Raw genomic sequence first — 22,517 nt, 5'->3', positions numbered from 1 at the left:
CGTTGTCATCTTCTTCATTGCGTATTGCACTTAGTATTGTACTTCCACTTGCAATTCCTAATCAGCTATGAAAATAATTCATGCTTCTTCATGGTTCTGGCATAGTCATTGTGTTAGAATTATGTGCCCTCAAAAATAATATTATGGATTTTTATTTGATTATAAATTACATTTTCACGTGTGTGAGAGACATGTCCCTCAAAAAAAGAGATTCAGGTACCTTTTTAGGGAACCTCTCTTTTTGGGTAAATGGTATGGAGTTGCCACTTTTTTTTATATACAAAAAGCAATAATAATAATTACAAAATACATGACTGAATAGTTCCATTCATTGATTGAATAAAAATTACATATTTGGAAAATTGAAAAGTTACATAGCTTTGGGTCCTAGTTACAATCTACCAAATATTTACATGGTTTGATGTCCTAGTTACATTCTAGCCAAAACAAACAAAGATAAGGCTAGATCTACTAAACCAAAAAAACTAAATCCGGAGGCTAGGTTACGAAATGCGAAGGTGTTAGGCACCCATTCCATCCAGACCAAGTCTGGTCTTCTAGACTCTTGTGACCAATGTACTATGCTATGCATGTCATGAATGATATGTTGAACATGTGAATGAAAAATTAAATCACACAAAATTATTTATAAATGAAGTCTCTTCTTTTGTTAATGAATGTTCAAATAGTGTGTAAAACACCTTGAACGTTTAGACCCCCAAATTACAAATTATCAATTCAAGCAGAATATGAAAATAAGCTAAAACAGAATTGATAAAACAATCTAAACCAAATAAAATCACAACCACAGCAGAAATTAAATGGCAGAGATTAAGGGAAGAGAGATGCAAACACAGAGACAACACAGCAATGTGTTATCGAAGAGGAAACCGAAATCCTCGACGTAAAACCTCTCTGCCGCCCTCCAAGCGGTCAATAATCCACTAGAAAATGAAATTAGGATACATGAACAGCAGAATACCCTCCAAGTCTAATCTACCCAGTGTACCTAAGCCCTCCAAGCTTCTTGCTCCAACGAGGTTACGCCGAACCTTTGTCTTCTCTAACTTATCGGATCCCGCTATAGCCCATAGCATTAACCAATATCAATTGATCCCTTCCTAACTACTTCCTAAGCACCAAATAGCCTCCTCACAGATATGGGTATGGTGAGAAAAGGTTTTGGCTAATGTACCTCTCAAGGATGTAACAATGGAGAGGGTGAGAGTAGAGGAATTTGGAGAATCAAAGGATGAAGATTGTGGATGGGTCAATCTTGTTTTTCTCTAGGGTTCTTTCTCAAAATTCTCTCTGGAAACTCTCTAAAATACGTGGGTATAAGGGGTATTTATACTGTTGTGTGTTTGAAATGCGAAATGTCAGTTTTTCCCAAACAGAGTGGTTTGGCGACTTGACTGAGTCGCAAGTCCAAATTGCGAGCTAACTGCCTGGCCAGACTAGAAGTTTTGTCCTGTAGTGCTCCAGCTAGCGTGACTCTTCAGCTCCTCTGCATGCTTCACACATGTGCCAGCTTTGGCGACTTGCCAGCTGCGAGCCAGTCGCGAGGCCCTGCTGAGTGTACACTCTTGAGCTTTTCTTCACACTCTCTCTCACACTACCCTTACATGAATCTCATCTAAATACAGGGTTTCTAAATACTGAATTACAAGCAAATTTGGTACAGAATAAAGCCAACAAGATGGTTGATTAAATTTAACCTTACAATTAAAAAAAAATCAGATCTGTTTTCAGTGTTAAAAAAAAAATGATTTTGATTTGTCAAAATATCAGACCTGCTTTATGGGATGTAAAAAAATGGTTTTTGATGACAAAAATTCAAATTTGTTTTGTTATATGAAAGAAAAGTGATTTTTGATGACAAAAATTCAAATCTGTTTCATTATATATTTTTAAAAATATTTTCTAAGAAGAAAACTTCACTCATAATCTAAACTTATGCAATCATGAATTAAAATAAACACAAACATAGCAATACATAATCTCTTTCTTTATTTCAACAATTTGCATGTATTAAGAAAATCAGATTTGAGAAAAATTTAAATATGCATCTCATAAAGATGTAGATCTCTTTTTCTTTGAGAAAACTCAGATCTACATCTTAAGAAAGATGCAAATCAGTTTTTGTATTGAGAAAAAATTCAGATCTACATCTTATAAAATGCAGATCTGTTTTGTTTTAAGAAAAATTTAGATCTACATCTTATAAAAATGCAGATCTGTTTTGTTTTAAGAAAAATTCAAATCTACATCTTATAAAGATGCAGATCTGTTTTGTTTTAAGAAAATAATTGTTTACATTCAAATTTATTGATATTCAAGAAAAAGATTATAACAATCATATAGAAAATATCATGCTTTAAACAAAAAGACAATTAACAATTCATAGATATTTGAAAAAGAAAGATATATAATACACACCATCACATCACAAGAAAAGGGTGAAGGAAACAACCTCTTGCATGAGCACACTTTGTTCTTGAGAGGATGTTTTAGGGTTCAAAGAAATTTGTTCAATTCTCTTTGAAACCTAAAAACCCTAATTTTGCAGCAACACTCAAAGAAAGGATCAAGAAATATGTGTGGGTTAAGAGTCGAAAATGTATGCCTCTCAGCGTGGAAAAAATGTGCTGAATTATGAGGTTCAATCTCTATTTATAGAGCTCAAAGGACTCTAAAAAATAGGTATGGACAATTAGGGTTTGAATCCGGATGCATCCTTTTGCAAAAATGTCGAAAAAGGTGTGCCTTATCGTCACCTGAAAGCCATTGGGCCAAAGCCCACATGATGGCAATTCGGCACTTTTAGAGTGCCGTTCGGCACTCCAAAAGTGCCAAATTGGCTCTTGGAGGCCGAACACACTTTCTTGTTCGGGTGCCATTTGGTCTCTCCTTCTAGGGTTTTTTGGCCGATCCTTGTACTTAGATGCGTTTTCATCCTCCGTCTATGATTTTTTATCTCTTTTTTGGATAATTCAAGCTATTTAAGAATAATTATCTTGAAGACAAATACTTTAAAATAAATATTGATAAAGTTTATTAGATTATCTACAGTTTTATTGTTATCCAATCATCCCTTTTATTCCCATGCATGCATCCCTATTTTAAACACCAATTATTAACCAATCACAAAATTATTTAATTAATTTTAATTGTTTAACCAATCAGAATTAATTTAAATTGATCATGTGTGGTCGATTCTACCTAGACATAATGCATGTTGACCGTGCAAACTTGATCATGCGATATCTTTCAATCCAATGGTCCGATTTATGATATGCAATGAATGAATTGATGCATGCAATGCAAGAACAGATTGATGCATATGATGCAAGAATGATTTTTTGGGTACATGGATGGTCACTCCAATCATCTTCCTTCATTAAATCATGAGTGCAAAATCGAGTGTCTACAACGTGCATAATTACTATGGGTATTTTTTATTGTTTAAATGTGGCATGTGATGCCACCTCTATAGAAAAATCATGTTAATGGTTAAAGGAACCAAAAACATGAAGTAATGATTTTTTATAAATTATTAAATTGTTTTAGGGTACAGATATTAATTGAATATCACCATTAAAGCTTACAATTTCTTAGTAAAGCTTATGCTTTGGTTGTACGGATGGAGTTGTGAGAACTACAATAAGAGTCTAAAAATGAAGCAAAATGAAGAGTCTGGGAATAATAAAGAGAAATATTTTTTTTTTTAATCTGAAAGTAGAAGCAAAAGTGAGAGAGAAGATGTTTTGTTACGTAAAGTCCAAAAGAGAGAGAAAGTGAAGGGGGGGAATATGCGACGTGATACTGATTTAAGGAAAAATGGATAAAGGATGAGAAAGAGATTTTTGGAGTATTTGGAGGGAGAGGAAGAAAAAAAAATGAGATTGGAAAGGAAGGGCTTTAAGCTGACAAGGGGTGTAATGTATCTATTGGGTTAAGATAAATTGACCCTTGTTAATTAATTCAATTACCCAAGTTGATTAATTAAATCAAATTACATGCAAATCATTGAGGCACCAACAAATCATTAAATAAACTAAATGTAGTGGAAATTAAATTGACACAGTGATTTGTTAAAAAATGGAGAAAACCTCAAGCAAGGCAAAAACCCCACCGGATGAATTTAAGATCACCACTCCCAAGAATCCACTAATCAATAATCAAGTGGTTACAAATATGAGGAATCTTACCACTACTCTAACCTATCCCAAAATGCCAACCTACAGTTAAACCTTCACTCCAATACCCAATTGGACTTGATATTGTAATAGTCTTCTTTCCTTTGTTGCACAAATCTCCAATCTGTGACTAACTCCTTTGCACAGATCCCATTACATGACTAACTCCAACAACTTGAATGATTGTTGTTGGCTGTAAAGTTCTTCACTTCATAAACTATAAGGTTGAATTTATTCAATCATGTGTTGGTTTTATTCTGTACCAAATTTGCTTGTAATTTAGCAATTAGAAACTCTGTATTTAGGTAGGAATAATGTAAGAGTTGTGTGTGAGAAAGTGTGAAGAATTGATCAAGTGTGTGCATTCAAGAGCATTCTCACAACTAGAACTCGCGACTGACTCGCGAGTGTTGACTCACCAGAAGTGTTACACGTGTGAAGCATGCAGGAAGTTAAAGGGTCATGATAACTGGATCACTGTAGGAAAAAAATTACAGTCTGGCCTTTCTGTTAGTTGGCGACTAGAACTTGCGACTCATCCCAGTCGCAAGTCACTCGCCAAAGCCCCTATTTTGCAAAAAAATGACTTTTCACTTTCCTTCTCATACCCTACTATAAATAACCTTATACCCACGAAATGTAAAGAGCTTCCAGAGAGAATTTTGAGAGATCAACCCTAGAGAACAACAAGATTGATTCATCCATAATCTTATTCTTTTGACTTCTCAAATTCCTGTTCTCTCACCCTCTCCATTAACATACCCTTGAAAGGAGCTTTAGCCAAATCCTTACCTCACCATATTCATATCAATGAGAAGGTTATTTGGTGCTTGGGAAGCAGTTCAAAGTAGACCAATACATTTGGTTGATGCACTAGGCTTATTGCGAGATTCAGTAAGTTAGAGAAGACAAGGTTAAGCTTAACCCTGTGGGAGCAAAAAGCTTGGAGGGCTTAGGTGAATCGAGTAGATTAGGCTTGGAGGGTCTATTGCTATTCATGTATCCCAACTGATTTTCTTGTGGATCATTTCACCGCTTGGAGGGCAGCAGAGAAGTTTTTCGCTGAGTTCTTCGGTTTCCTCTTCGATAACACGTGCCGGTGTTATCTTGCGTTTGCTTCTCTCTATCCTTTAATCTTTGCCTTTAATTACTGCTGTGTTGCGATTAAATTATGGCTTATAGTGGTTTGATTGTTTGGGTATAGCTTATATTTATCATGCCGCACATACATTGTTTGAATATAAGCTTGTGTTGGTATTTTTGAAATTGAGGGTCTAAACATTCACTAGTGTTTTACACACCAAGTGAACATTCATAAACAATGAAGATCATGAAGTACTTGATTACAAAACCCTAAGGCGTATAAACGTAGTAGCTTCACACAGAGTATACGAGTTCTAAGTCACTATTTTCCATACTTGATAACTTTTAAAATAAGCCTTATAAATGACCATGGTTGTGAGAAAAGAAACCCTAATTAAACAAGTTATCATAGGCCGAATTTCAAATCTGGAAATTCTAAATCATAGATCTCGATAGATTGAGCTTGTGCCGAGCTTCTGTCAAGCCTCTTCATTAATCCTCGATAGTATTATATGTTGAGCTTCTGTTGAGACTTAATGAACCAACTTTTCTTCACTTGTTTCCTGGATCTATCTTCATGTCTTTAATAAAACCACTTGATATGTTCGAACAACATATTTCTTGATACAAGTAAAGTGCGTTTTGTCAAAGTATTAGCCAATTACATAGAAAATATAACCCTAACAGTATCAAGTACATACATTGAACTGGATCCGATCAATAACACATTATGGCGTGATCACTGTTAGTTAAAAGGTCGTTCCATCACAATTTTCCTATTGCTCTCAAACATAAGAGGTTTGTGTATATTTTATTTATTATGCACATAGCTTTGACAATGTCATCTGGTGATGCTTTTTTAAAGGCTATATACAGATACGTTGGGTTATGTGTGTAATGAGTAAAATAGGTAAATACTCAACAATAAATCCACCAGTCTCTAAAGAAAATAATATATTTAGTTGATTTTCATATTGGAGTTGGACTCAAAACAAAACCGGCCAATGACTTTTTTTCAAAAGTGTTTTTCATATATATAATATTTGTATATATATTTAAATAGTTTTTCAAAGATATTTTGAAATCCAATAGAAACTATGAAATCAAAAAATTAAGAGTTACATAAGCTAGGGACATGATAGTTATATTAATACAGTCCTAGTGGCTTATGGGAATATAGTGTGGTGGAAGGACAAATATTATATAAAATTTTAAGTAATGGGACCTCATGTAATTCTTTAATTTTCAGGGGTCAATTACAATGTGTTGATGGACATTATTGCAATATGTAGAAGTTCAAATATTTTCTTGATATAGTTGAGAAAATTAAGGCAAAATTTTGAAAGAGTTTCAAGCTAAGTCAATAACATTCAAAAAGCTATTGATTGATCCTACAGCTGAAGATTAGGATCCCACGTCCTATCTCTCTCTTGGGTTTTACAAAAGTCTTTAAAAAAATTTTAATTTTCACATAAGGAGTTGGCAGAGAAGGTATTTGGTATCAAATGATATCATGTCAGCGGTATCAAAATCTAATAAATGTATGACATGTCAGCAAAAAATAATTACCCTACTAACAAATGAAAAACATGAGTTCGTGGGTAGTTATTTTTATACACGTCTCTCATTTGTTGGATTTTGATATGGATGACGTGGTTTGATACAAAATACTACTAATTGATACTGTGGTCATTTGATAGCCCAAAGAGAGAGAGAGAGAGAGAGACGTGAATACCTTAAGAGGCAACACGCTTGGATTGCTAAAAGAGGTATGCAATTTTGTTCTATTCAAAATCCATGGTTATATAGTATAATGAACTTTGAATGAAAATATAAATTTTTATTTTACATTACTTCCACAAAACTATCACATGCATCGAACACAATATCAAAATTCAATTGCACCGCAAGAGAAAATGAGCAAAAAAAATGCTAAAGTGAAAAATAGAAGTAAATGCACTGCTCCAAATCAATAAAAGCAATCCACCGAATACAAATTAACATCTTTTTCGCATGAAATTTTGAACTTATGTCATATTTTTGTATTAATTGGTTTGCTTTTATTGACGTGGAATAAACCGATTTCTCCCCCTTGGATTGGCTATGAATAAACAAAACTTTAAATTATATAAATAGTGTTGTATCTTGTATAAAAAAATAAAAAAATCATAAAAAACAATTATGTATACATACATGTAGGGACACGTTTCGCGACGAACCGCAGTAGAGTTGGGTTCGCACGTGAAAGGGCCCAAACAATATCATTTGTAGAGAGTGGATTCGAAAGGCTAGGCCTTAGTTACCCAGTGGTGGTTCTGGTGATGTTCATATGTGATTTAAGCGCTTTCACCCTTGGAGCCTTCTTTCTGGAGGTAGACTGGGAGCCTTCTCTTTTTTCTGGCCAGTCGTCCCAGCCCCCCCTTTTCTATATTGCTTATTTTTTCTTTTATACTAGTCTGCCGTCATTTTCCTTTGTCCACGTGTAGGGTCGACATTTCCAAGTCTGATACTTGTCCTGTCAATCCCAACCCAAAGTTGCTGGGAGTGGTTAATAAAGTTAAAGGATAAGGCTCTGTTAGGCGCAGAGATATGCATGGGGAAGATGGTAAAGGCAGCCTTTCCTAGATATTTTAGATTTCCCTTCAAGCATGTCCCTTTACCGTTTCGCCCCTCTTCTTGGTGGATCTTTGGGTCAGCCGAGGACTGCACTGTCCTCGGCTGCTTCTCCGGGCCAATTGGGCCTTATTATTCTTGAGCTCGGGCCATGACCTTTTTCGACTTAGGCCTTTGAACTATCCATCAGCAAGTGGGCCTGGCCCATCAATTATTGGACCCCACAATACAATTACACGGTTTCTGATCAAAGGTAAACTTTATGTTATACTTTTGCAAAACAACTTTTTTTAGCATGCAGTTGAATTTGATTTTGGGATATATCTAATATTTTATGGCTAGAATTATGTAACACATCTTTCCTTTTTGTTTGTTTGTCACAGTTGATACTTGATAGAAATGAGGAACTCATTGGCGATCCAGTAATATTATTTTGTTTAATTCTTATATTTTAAACATTGATCAATGAGACAATGACTTCTCTTATCAAAAAAAAAAATACACAATGACTTCAGGACATCATCTAAGAGCTTTTTATTTCATTGTTAACCCAGACACCAGATAGCAATGATACTAATGTATATCCACAAGGGTTAACGGATGCACTGATTTATCTGATGAAAGAATACGACAATCTCAAACTCTATGTTACTGAGAATGGTTAGTATGGTAAAAGGTTTTTCTTCTTTTCTTTTCTTTTCTTTTTTTTTTTCCCATCATGATAAAACAACCCATTACAATTTTTTTTTAATTATTGATTTGATCAAGATATATATATATATATATATATATATATATATATATATATATATGCCTTGAAACATCTCAATCAGGGATGAAACTAGAACTTGAAGTTAGGGGGCAACTTTGTTGCTAGTTGTGTATAGCAACTCTGGCCTCTGGCTCTATTGCTTAGCCGCTAAGAGTTTTTTATATATATTTATTCTTTATTTTTTTTCTTTTATGTGTGCGACTTCTATTGAGTAAGGACAAAATTATTTTGTTTACAATTTTTTATAGGGCCAGGTTGTTTGTTTTTGACAAAATTGGTTGATTGACTTTAATTTTTTTTAGCTTTATTATTGATAATTTTTGTTGTTGGGCTAATTTTTTTGGGCTTGTATATTTTGTTTCAATTTTTTTATGGCCTTTAAAAGGAAGAAAATGCTAGAGTTACAAATATTTTTACAAATCGCTAATATGGTGAGTAGTTAATAGTAAGTAAAAAATTGATGTAAGTGTTGGACCCAAATGCAAACTAATAAGAATTTACTATCTTAACATTTGTAAAATTTTGTAGAAAAGTTTGTGGTTTTAGCATTACTTTTAAAAGAGTTAATGACATTGTTAAAGGGGACAAAGTGTTATTTTACAGGGGAAAATTACTAAAATTGGTATCTATATACTTACTAATATTTTCATTTAAAAAATTGTGGGGTGGTGGGTGGCCATTGTTCCCAGGTCAAAGTCTCCCTCCGTTCATGGTCCCAATAGAGACAGCAAGTCTCCCTACATCCCTAGTCTCAATAGAGACTGCAATTAAATTTTAATTAGATTCTCAATTTTGCATCATGTATCCCATTTAATTTTTAATTTTCTGCCAAATTAATTATTGAGTGTAAAAATTGAAGAGTCAAAATCCAATTAATTTCTAAATTGGATTTCAATTGAAGTCCAATTTTCCGTCACGTGTCTATCTAAGTTTTAAATTTTTGTGGCAAGTGAATTATTAGGTGCACAAACCAAAGAGCATAAAACTAATTAAATTTTAAATCATATATATATTTATATATATATATAATGATAAACCATTAAATATTTTAGAAATGTATGGTTTAAAAATGTAAGGCTAATACCATATATAATTTGAACATTTTCTCAAAAAAAATGTTTAATTTGTATCATATAATAGTAATCGTTTTTAATTATACCCGTGCATATACACAGAATTACACACTAATAGAAGATGATGCATGAATTCAGCATATTCTTATGCATCTTTTTGCTGTTTCAGAAGCCATGAAATAAGTTCAAAGTGCTACTATTATGCTTTTAACAACGACCATTTAATGACACCACTATTATGCTTAAATAAGACCGGTAAGTTTACTCTATAAAGTGTCATAAAGATTATTCTTTGAGTGCAGGAATGGGACAAACGTAAAGGGGTACTTCACGTGGGCTTTAAGGCTGCGTTCGGTTAGAGGTGGAATAGGGAAGATAGAAAAAAAATATATATATATATATATATATAGAGAAAATGGAGAAAAAACTTATCAAGATTGTGAAAGACTATTTGACCCTTGAATTTTTCTTTGCCTGCTTTGTTCGTTAATCCTTTCTTCATTTCTGACTTCTTCTTTTTTACGCCTAAGCTTGGTTCTTTTTTTAGTCGTTCTGCACTTCTGCTGCCTTTTTTTGCTTCTATCTTTCTTTCTTTTCTTTTCTTTTTTTTCCTCATTCTTAGTTCTTACTGAATTTGGATGCCTTTTTTCTCTTTTATTTATTTTTAATTGAAGGATATGTTTCAATTTTTTGGGATATAAGGTCCGTTTGAATACAATTGAAAACTGAAAACACTGTAGCAAAATAATTTTTAAATATGTAAATAGTATCGTGAGACCCATTTTTAATAAAAAATTGCTGAAAAGTGAGGTTTATGAGTTCCATGAACAGTGCACGGGACCCACTGGTATGCACTATTCACATGGAAAAGTCAACAATCACAACTATAAAAATTTAATTAAAAAAAAAAAGAAAAAAAAAAGGCAAAAAACGCAAACACAGCTCATAAACGCTAAATCCAAATGCCACCATAGTTGTGGACCTTGTGGTTAATTGATACTAGCTTCATCACACACGCTCCGCACATAGGATGAAACTTTTTTTTTTTTTTTTTGAGTTTAATGTAATTTTTCAATTTGAATTTATCTATTAGTGAGGTAACACAAGAAGAGATTTTTAAGAAACTAAAATTTAGGATTTGAAATGGAGTAAACTCCTAGGTTTAGTGTGGGCTAGTTTTTAGGAAAAATGTATCAAACGTGTGTGAAATATGTTTAAATAAAGAGTGTGCTAATTTTTAAGATAAAAAAAAAAAAAAAAAAAAAAAAAATTCTTTGGTAGTTTTTTTATTTTTGAATTTTGTTGAATTACAATTTTAACCTTATTTTTTATTTTTTAAAAATAAGGATTATCTAATTAGATTAGGGGTATTTTAGACATTTTTTAAAGGCGTAACCAATTTTCTGAATTCTCTTAATATACTAAGATTGTATACTTATCTCTTTATTCTTCTTCATTGTGTTGTTTATGTTTTTTGTTTATCCAGAAATTTCATAATAAATTATGTGTATCTATTTTATATACATTGAAAAAATTAATGTTATCTCAAAAAATATATATTATGTAATAGGATAAGTGTAAATTTTTACAAACTCTATTTTCTATCCTCCTATTTTTCTTTTCAACTAAACCAAAAAAAAAAAAAAAAAAAAAAGAATCATCCCTCTACTTTTACAACACTCCAACTAAACACAAATAAGAAAAATTAAAATCTTCTCCATGTAATAGACTGCATGGAAATGGGAAAAGAATCTTCAATCTACAAAGTGCGGTTCGGGCTTAATTACACAGGTTACCTTAACAACTTGAACAGAAAACCCAAGAAGACCGCAAATTGGGTTAAAAGTCCTTAGCTTCACCTTAACATGGATTGGCCCATATATCAATTGCAAAATAATTACGTGTGTGACAACTTCCATGCCGAATAAAGAACCTTTTTCGTTTTCTCAAAAAAAAAAAAAGAACCTTTTTCGCTTGGGAGTATTCCAAGCACCATGGTTTGAGTTGCAACTATATAGTCTAGTTCTCTTAATAATAATAATGTGTATTCATCACTCTCGTTGGCCATCTTCACTGCCTATGGTCTTCTTGTAATTTTACAAGCAGTTCCTGAACATCTATGAAAATAATCCATGCTTGTCATAGTTCTGGCATGGTCATTGAAAACAAGTTCAAAATTCCATTGCATTGCAAGAGAAATTGAGCATAGAGAGATTTCAAGTGAGAATGGAAGAAGCAACCTGATGCCACTTATTCGTATGCCCTAGGGAAAAATGTTACTCATAGTCATAGGGGAAGAAAAAAAATGGAAACAAATGCGAGCATGACAACATATGTGGGACATGAACATAGTGCGACTTCTAGAAACATTTTCTACACCGAGTTTTTATCAAATACCAGTGGCAAGATATTGAATTGACTGACGGAGCAAAATATTTAGACCATAGCCATAATCATTTATATGACGATCTGGGGTGGAAAATGGGGGACCAATTCAAACCAATTGGCCTAAGGGGCAGGGAATCGTACCTGATATCACACTTCCATCAAGGCATCAACCCAGTTTGGAAGCTGTATCTGCTATCAATACTTTCATAAGATAAAATATAACCTTTTTCCTATGTCAAATTTCACCAACATGAAAGATCGTTAAAGCCCCTTTTTTCCCACATCAGTTGGATAAAAGCTACTCATAGAGCAAATTACTTGCATAAACTGAAAAATGACATACAAAGGATAATTCAACTCAACTAAGCCTTGACTGTTAACTAACTATTTTCTGCTACAGAAAGAAGACTAAACCTTTAAATTATTAATTACTGTCTACTGTACAAACTACAAAGGAGACTAACTAAACCTTTAAATTACTCATCTAACATGGTGGACTATCATCTAAGTCAACAATTCTATTTCTACACAATAAATATGCAATTACTACCATGGTTTCATATACTATCAGCTCCATAAATTTGGTCCCATTTTCCAGAGTTTACAGACTTGAATGTCCCCATAAGCATTATTCTGTTCCACATCCACATATCCTGTAGTTCCCAACACCAGCAAAGTTGTTTTACATAATCCAAAATTAGATTTTGCATAACATTTCCACCCAACTTTGTAGTGTTTTACAGTTAAAATTAGCAGAGGGTAGCCTGGATAAGTTTCTGGTGTAGAATAGTAAAAAGCAGCTGAATCTAAAAGCATATATTGCTGAAACAACGTGTAACTTTTTTTTTTTTTTTCTTTTTTCTGTTTTTTTGTGTGCGCACGTGTTGGGGGGGGGGGGGGGGGGGGGGGGAAGGTGTTGTTGGTTTACATGATGTGATAGATTCATGGTAAAGCATTCAAATATAGGGCTTGTACCTTAATTTGGTTCGTTTAAAGAAGCAACCAAGGAAACAACTAAGAGGTAGGGACAATTTTTAATTTTCTGTTAAAAAGATGAAAAGATGGTTTTACCAACGGAACAGAAGCCCAGAGAAATGATGAGAAAATCATTCTCAAACACATACAGAACATACCGGTATCTCATAGAACAGCCTTGCACTTTCTTTCTTGGTTCTTCCTTCCAAAAGCCGTGACAAACTCACTACTTCCTCCTCTCCTCCTTTTTCCTGATTTAGGAACGTTTTGTGCAAGTACCTAGCCGCCATTCTGTATGGAAAATTATTAACAAGTCGAAACCAAATTGTATAAGGAACATAGAGAGAGATGACAAAGAGAGAAATTGAAGGAGCCAATCCAACTTTACCTAGTTCTCCCTGACCATCCATCTACAACAAAAAGAAGATCCATATGAGAATGCTACATTAAGCAAAATATGAAATATAAAATAAGCCCAATTACAATGTTAAAATAGTGAGATCATTGAGATACTTACAGAGTTCCTCATTATCTGCTCCACACAAATCTATCTCCTGAGACAAAACAAACATATAATTCCAAAAAAATTTAACCAGTTTTCCAAAGCAAATATTCAATTTCAGAAATATAATACATGCCACAAAAAGGTTCTGCTCTTACAAGCCAGCCCAATTGTTGCATAGGTTGAATTCATACCTCTAAACTTGGTAGAGTTTAAAGTTATGATACAAATATTAGACAAATAACAAAAATAATGTTTCATATTATAATTTTAAGGCTAAGCTGTAATAATGATCATTACTTTTACCTCATTCAACAAATTGAAATCGAGGTCCCTATTTTTCCTCAAAGATGCTTCTTTCTCTACATCTCCAAAGGAACTTGCAGGTCGTACTCCCTCGAAGTCAGGATTTTCTGTGTTCTTTGGGCTCTCAAATGATCTTATTGATGTAGAGCACTTAACAGGTGTTTCTGGAGCAATAACAATTTCCTCTGATCTAGCGACAGTAAGAGATTCTGGCTTATGCTCTGATCTACCCACAGTAGTAGATTCTGGCTTATACTCCGATCTACCCGCAGTAGGAGATTCTGGCTTAATCTTTGAAGTGCCCACATTAGGTGATTCTGGCTTATGCTCTGAAGTACCAATATTAGGAGATTCTGGCCTATGCTCTGATCTACCCACAGTAGCAGATTCTGGCATATGCTCTGATATACCCACAGCTAATTCAGAAGATTGTAGAATCTTTAATTTCTTTGCGTAAAAGAGAGACCTAAGCTCTGATGAAATACCTGCAGAAAAACATGTTGAGTAAAGATAGCACACCAATTACTAATTGCCATGAAAAAGAAGGGATAGCACAGCATTTGAACCACAGAGAATATGATGATAGCAAACTTACAAGGCATCAAAGGCTCTAAGAAACCCTGGTGGAGGCTGGAAATTCGAGAAGTTTTCCACACAGCTAGAGCATTACAACGAGATGTTCCTCATTTAGAAACCAAGTCACTCGCATTATGAATTCTCTGCCTAAGTACCCTGTAATTGTTTAACATAACATAGAATGTGCTATGAGTTCATTTGTTTTTGTAAAATTTCAGCCCTTAGGTCCATTCTAAGATAATCAAAATCACATGTTCTTCAGTTTTTAGTGATGAAAGTGTGTGTGTGTGTGTGTCTGAGTGGGAGCACGCCCGCGCGCGCGTGTGTGTGTGATTCTCAGATAAAGATACATTGGGAATTTTGACTGCACTGAAAACAACTGAAATTCCCTAACATTACTTGATACAAGGGAAGAAATGATACTTCAGTATTTAACAATGCAACTAAAGATGAAACCTAGGCTTGCCCTAGCTATAAACAGAAAGCATTGATTTCAGCACCTTCAACTGCTTTCATGATTCAAAAGACTTGGAATTAATTATGATGAGGGACTTTAAGTAAAAGCCAAGTGTAATAAAAAAACTAGGCCAAATTACACTTGTCAACCCTAAACTATCGCCCCGATTACATTTAACCCCCTGAACTATCAAAATGTATGATTTATTCCCAAAGTTATAATTTTGTTTCAATGCCTCCCTGTCGAATTTTTTAGTGTTTCTTGACAGATTTAGAATTTAAAGACCAATTTACACATCTCTCCAAAACACATAGCTGAGGGGTAAATTTGTTTTTCAATGGAAATTTCCGTTAGAGTTAGCAACAAAACAGATGACAGGAGGTTAAGTGTAACGTATTATCAAAATTGAGGGGCCAATCATGCACTTAGGAAGTTCAGTGGGTTAAGTGTCATTGGGTGATAGTTTAGGGTGAAAATGCGTAACTTGCCCAAAAGCCTATTATGTTTGTATCAGATATTCATAACAGAAATTTTGTATGCCTGAAATAATGTGGCAACTGCTTGATATGGATTCACAACTACAGAGCTCCCAATTCTAATTTTAAACTTTAACTGTTAACTGATATAACTTGATGAGAAAAGAATTAAGCTCAACTTAGCTCATATCAGGAACACCTTATACCCCATTTTTGCATTAAAATGATTAGCATTATATTAATGTAAAATAAATAATAAATAATAAATAAATAGGGCTGCTATGTGATATTGATGGCTATATTATCATTGGGCAAAACTTAGGTACAGTACCTTAGGTGCAGTACTTTAGGTTCCCCTCTTAGATTTAAGCCATGTGTATAAAAAATACAGCTAAGCAAACAGGCGTTAAAACATAAGCGCTCCGTCACTTTGCTTTTTTTTTTTTTTTTTTTTTGACTGGCCTGCTACGGAGAACCATCAGTTTCAATCTTTCAGATTTCAGATCTTCCCCCACCAAACTTCTGCAGCTAAGTCTCCTCCTTCAAAGACATGATCAGGTTTATAATATTTCTTTGGCTTTTTATTCTTTGACTTTTTAAGATTTCAGATCTGTCCCACCAATTGAAGATTAATATTTCTTTGGCTTTTTATTCAAACCCTCTCCTCTTTATTACTTACCTAGCAATGCAATCCACACTTCCTCTCTCAAAAAAAGTTTCTTCTCATTATTGATCAACTAATCATAGGAAATAAGGGGCAAGGCCATTAACCAAAAATTCAGGCCATGGATTTATAAAGTGAACCCAGATCAACGGAAACATGATAGAGAGAGTGATTGAAAGTTGTTCCTTTCAACTGACCACCACGAACCCATCCACAGCCGCCATGCCCCGCCGTTTTCTTCATTCTCTTTGCCTGATTCTCTATAAAAGCATGGGGTTTCATGTGGGTGAAAAGTAAAACCACTCTGCCTCCACACATGGTGTCTGGAATCAAGGCAAGGCATGGTTGTGAAGGGGTCTTGCCAGAAATTTGCTAAGTTTTAGCCAAAATTTTTGTTTGAAATCTGTTTGTTTCTTGGGAAAATAAGGGTGAAAGTGTTTGAAGTTATCTAGTTTTCACGCATGTGAGGGAAAAGATGAGAAAAAGTAGGGAAAAAGAAAATGATAAAAAAAAGAGACGGCAATTCCTTGTAACGCCGTTTGCTTAGCTGTATTTTTTTATACACATGGCTTAAATCTAAGAGGGGAACCTAAGATACTGCACCTAAGGTACTGTACATAAGTTTTACCCATTATCATTTGTCTATTATATCATCCACTATGTAGACATAAATTAACATCCATTGTTAAAAAAAATTCTTAGAAATACCCAATTAGAGTCCACTTTTATTTATGGATAATATTGAATTAGTTCATATGAATAAACGTGGATTTAAACTGGAGTTAACTGAACATACTCATTAGGCAACACTATGAACTCATCAATTAAACATTTTCTTTTCCTAGAAGGCCGAGCTCGCTCCCTAGTAGTTGGTGTAGGAATAAACATGAACTCTGGTGTTGTGGCACCTGCATTGAGAGAAGAATTGTTTAAGTAGGACAGAATTCCTAAGGACAATAATTTCTTCAAAATGTGCAAATACCGTAGCAAATAAATTGGGAAATCTTTGGCTGCCTGATCAAGCAATAAAGGTATGAATCACTAAGGGTTCAGTTGATAAATTTCTTTAACAATATCTATTTTTCAAGAGGTGGCAAGAAACATAATTGCACCTGATGCATCTGGGAACTTGGATTTAGGGGTCCTATCAACTGTGACAGACAGTGGATGTTCTTCTGTATTAACTTGACACTTTTTGTTTTCGAAAGATGTCAGACTTGGGAGCTTTTTTGACTCAGCATCATTATGATGCTCTTCATTAAATTTTCTAACAAGTTCTGGAGGTTCCTCCTTGGCCCCACAAAACATATCAAGGTCCATACATTCTTCATGAGCAAATTTTTCAACTCGAAGCTTCTCCACGCTTGCTTCTAAGTTGCTTAGATCATGGGTTTCCCTAATAACAGGCTGAGTTTTGTTTTTTGATTGTGCCAATTCTGTAACCTTTATCTACTCTCCATCAATTTGATGATCTTCAGCAGATAGGTTAATATGGTCTGCAGGTTCCTCGTCAGTCGCACAAAACATCTCAAGGTTCACACATCCTTCGTGAGAGAACGTACAATCTTGAATCTTCTCTGTGCATGCCTCTCCAGGTATTTCGTCTTCCAATGGTGCCTTTTCTGGAACCTTTATCCGTTCTCCATTAGTTTGGATATCTTCATCAAATGGTTTAAAAGGATCTGTAGGTTGTACCTCAGTCTCAAGAAATGTATCAAGGTCAACACATTCTGCTGGAGAGAACCTTTCGTCTTGAAGCTTCTCTGTGTTTACTTTTAAGTTGGCTAGACTACATGATGTGCTCACTTCCATATCTATGTCCATCAGGACAGACGACAGAACACTGCAACAAGAATTACTTGTTATAAAAAGAAACTAAAATCTGAGCTGCCATTATATATAAATATAAACACAATATAGTGAGAATGAAAAAAGATGGGGTATGTTTTACATACTTGTCAGCCAAAGTGTGATCAGTTGAGCAAGTAGTCTGAAAGAGAGAAAAATCCTCATAATGATACTGCGAAACCACACCAAAAAAAAAAAATCATTTTAAGTACACATCTCTGACGAAACTAGAAGAGCAAAGTCACCAAAACTGCTTATTGGTGATCACGACTTTATATTTTAATAAATGAACAATTTGACATTAAAATTTTCTATTTTGGCCAGAAATGGAGTAACTTTATGACCTTAATACATGTTTGATCAATAGTATTCCACCCATCCTGGATCTACATCATCATAACAAGTGCCAAACTGAAGGATTGATGGTTCAGGTCCAGAAAGGATAAGACTACATGCTTAATACTACATGCTGCATGTTTCTCTGTACATGAGAACCAATGCATACCCAATGCTGTCATATCATATTGGTGTTGGCACCCTACAATCTTGCCAAAATTAATAGGCAAAATTACCATATTGTAAAATTTTAGGCCAATAAGTGTAAGCAAGTTTAGTAGTACAAGCCTTGAAAGTTATTATTGAACAGAAGGCCATAATGCCAAAATTAACTTTCTATGTTAGCTTTGGTTGATGAGCTAACAACTAACTGGTTCAACTACTTATATATCATATATTGTATCTAGAAAATGTGTTAGATTGAATTGAAACTTAGTGGCCAACTGTTATGTAGTGGATATTTCAACCATCAAATTACTACGTCCTACATGCCAATTTCTGATAAATTTGGTTTAAGTTGGTCAAGCTGCAATCCATTTCGCACCAATTGGTCTATATGTGTAAATTACATGTAGTTCTAATGCAGAACAACAGCTCTGATATCAAAATAATGCAGGACAAAACCAAACTTGATGCAACACAAAAATTGTAGAACAGAAACAATAAAAACAAACTGGAAGTCAGCACCTAGAGTTGGCTAGTTAGCGCTAAACCATTGGAAAAATTTCAAGTAAATTTTATTCATCATAAACTTGTCTCCATAGGAGTACAATAGCATGCTTATATAGACTACTAACCCTAATTCTAGTTGACTTAGGAAAGCCAATTATTGAATTTTAAAAATTACATTGATTATAGGAAAATACATAAAATACTAATAACCTAATTAGCTAATAAGACCTAAAATAAAAATTGATATCCAAAACAAAATAAAACTAAATTAAAATAAATTTTCTTTGCACTTCCTGCATCAGGTCACTTGATAAAAATAGGCCAAAAATGGGTGCCTGCATACAATAGGCCCACCAGGGCCACCACATGGCCAGCACACATTTGAGGACACATGGCATGAGCTTGACTACCCAGTATTCAAACATGCATAACACAGAGGAAGACGGCAGTACAAGAAGTTAGAGGTATCTCTCCAACAATGAGACAATTATCAATCATATAGTTTTATTAACTCTGTTAGCAATGTCTCCCTCGCCCTCATTTCCATAGGAGTAGTTTTCAGAAACTCTTGCAAAATTCCTTGAGGATGCAAGGCAGGGAGAACCTGTTCTTCGTTTTCATTTATCTAAATTTTTAAACTCTTTAAATTTAGTAAATTGGTATGCAATGTTTTTATTTATTCATGTTCAGAAAGGATAAGACAGTAAGCTTTTGTTGGCAAAGGAAGCGTATGATGTTCTAGAGAAAAAACAATGCATAATCTTGGAAAAGAATAGAATTTCTCCCATGAAACATAGACGGACATATAATTGGAAGTACATGACGAGAAGTTACAAAGGACCACTTGGCATTATATGCATCAACATGACTATATGACATACCTTGTCTAAAGAGTACTGGCCCATTTTCTCATTTTTCCTTGAACCCTCTGTTCAGTATTACACCAAATTATATAAATAATACAAACAACAAAAGTAAATATAACTGAAATTTGAAGTAAATTAGAACCTTTGAGTATGATCTGTTCACAGGGCACCACATTGCCTCTGGGAAGTAGAAGAAACAGACACATTAAGTTAATTAAAACAAAAAGAATCAAAACCTCAGCCACTCAATTTTTAAACCAGATAGTTTACCCACTAACATCTTCAATGATCTCTAGATCAAAAGCATCGAGTTCAAACCTTTCCGGTAGCGTAATAGAGAAATATGGTGCACAAAAATTTTCCACATGTTCATTAGCTTTTGTACTAACCACGAAGTCATTGATTTTTATTAGCACCTTGTGGCAGTCATCAAACAGGTATCCAACTTTTTTTGAGTATATTCTGACAACGCCTAGGAGAAGGTAGGCCAGCACTCTATATGTGACAACATCCAGCTCATCTTGCAATATTTTATCTGCATAAGGCAAAAAATAGGAAAGAATAGTTGTCTAGGCTAACTGTCCTTTTATACTCTGCTTCTTTTGTCTTTATTTTTAATAAATATTTTTTTTGTCTTTTTATATATTCATTCGGTTTCTTTTTTTCATTTGTGCTTATCTTCATTTTTTTTTTTCTTTTCCTTTTTCTTTTGTGCTTATCCTCTCTTCGGTTTATTTTTTTTCTTTTTCTTTTTTCTTTTCTTTTATTATGCGCTTGTCCATTCTTTTCTCAAACAATTAGCTCTTTTTTTTTTTTTTTTTGAGAAATAAATTTTGGGTTCTTGAACTTCCTGTCTTTTACTATAAAAAAAAAAAAAATGTATAAATGAAGTACCATTCATACACAATTTTTTAATAAAAAAATGTGTTACTTTTTGTTTTATTAAATAGAGACATAACTCTCTATTTATACGAGGTATAGAGTCAGAGGGAGGCGAGGGGGGCACCTACTCGCCTAGCTCCTCCTAAAATTTTGTAGCATATATAGTCTAAAGTAATTACTTAATGACACAGAGGAAAAAAAAAATGAAAAAGGTATTTCAACTTGGTTGAAAGTGACTCTGACACATAGGAAAAAGAAAGGAAAAAAAGTTCTCAAACGCCAAATCATGTAAGCTTTCACCAATTTCACTATTCTTACAAGTAGCTTTTGTCTTGTCTTACGTGTTGCACCTATTTCACTATTTTTTATTTTATATCATTATTTACACCATTTTCACTATTTATGATACTTTTCACAGCATTTTATTCTTGAATGATGCTAGAGATACTACAAATTTTACTGCTTATGTCTTATAAATTGGCATGTTACCAATCATAAAAAATAATTTCAAACATTTATTCATTATATTTTTTAAGTAACACTAATCACATTTTTACTCCATCAGTTTGTAAATTTTTTTGTAGCTATGAATTGGTTATTCTTGTTTATTTATTTTAATAATATGAAATATATTCATATTTGCTTACAATAGTTTATTTATTTTGTTATTATTGTTGATTAATATTTTTAGATTAATTTTACTTTTAATATTGTCTTTTAATTTGTCCCCTCTAGACTAAAATCCAGATTCCGCCCCTGATTTATACTAACTTCATTTTCTATCATCTCATTTTTCTTCTTAACCAAACAAATAAGTTTTTCATCTTTCCACTTTTTCATCCTTCCAACCAAGCACATATAATAGAAAACTAAATATTTTCCATCCTCTCATTTTTCTATCCCTTCCCCTTTTTTCAATCCTTCTAATTTTCCACCATTCCAACCAAATGGACCCTACTCTGAGTAAATATTTTCCCACAACAGAGCTTTTATCAACTACGTACTAGGACAATACATTAAATTTTGTCAAATAGAGTAAGATATTAACACTAGAACCATAATCAACACCGCACACCCTTGGTATAATGGTCATTTTACAAGTACAAAGTTCTTGTGAGGTGAGAGGCAAGAGCCAAAATTTAAGTCTTTAATTCAAACACTAAAATTTTAACAATTTTTTTTCCATTAATTTGAAATGAAACAGGATGAGTTGTTGAATTGGTACCTCATGAGCACCACTCTAACGTGTGACACTGTGAGCCGTGCCTACTTTGTTATATTTGTATTTGATATATGTGAATTAGCATATTATCCTCCATGTACTGCTTGAGCAAGTAAAGAGCTTTTTGATGGGGCCATGCTTTCTCGGCACGTAACTTCTCACAAATCATTTCTTTCCAGTATGACTTCATGCACGACCACCACAGTTCATAGTTGAAATTGTTGAGATTTCTTGAGAATGCATGTGAAACCTGAGTTGCTGGCATTTTCTCCTTTCATTAGATCCTCCGGAAGAAACCCGTACCAATTGTTAAGATTTCTCTCCGCAAAAATTTTGTCAAAATAATAAATTTGACAATCAAGAAAAGTATTTTATCAAATACTCCATAATAAATCTCATCATGCTCAAGTATAATACAAAAAAAGAGTTTAAAAAAAAAAATTATTTACTGATACTAAAAATATTACATATACTTTACTATACACATCATTTTTCACTATTTCACTCTTGCATTATATTCACTTACCCTACTCTTATATGCAAAACGCTCAAATGTGATAACAATTTATTTAGTTTTTTACTAAAAGTGTTATAAATAAAAGTAATT

General features: G+C 33.6%; 1 pseudogene; it reads right to left on the bottom strand.

The window, feature by feature from the left end:
• Positions 1-13,067: 13,067 nt before the first annotated feature.
• LOC126702271 (sister chromatid cohesion 1 protein 2-like) lies at positions 13,068-22,175 on the bottom strand (annotated as a pseudogene).
• Positions 22,176-22,517: the final 342 nt, after the last annotated feature.

The sequence above is a fragment of the Quercus robur genome, chromosome 2, assembly GCF_932294415.1.
Source record: "Quercus robur chromosome 2, dhQueRobu3.1, whole genome shotgun sequence".
NCBI classification, from domain to species: Eukaryota; Viridiplantae; Streptophyta; class Magnoliopsida; order Fagales; family Fagaceae; genus Quercus; species Quercus robur.
Note: the sequence above shows the minus strand (reverse complement) of the source record. Positions and strands in the feature narration are given on the sequence as shown.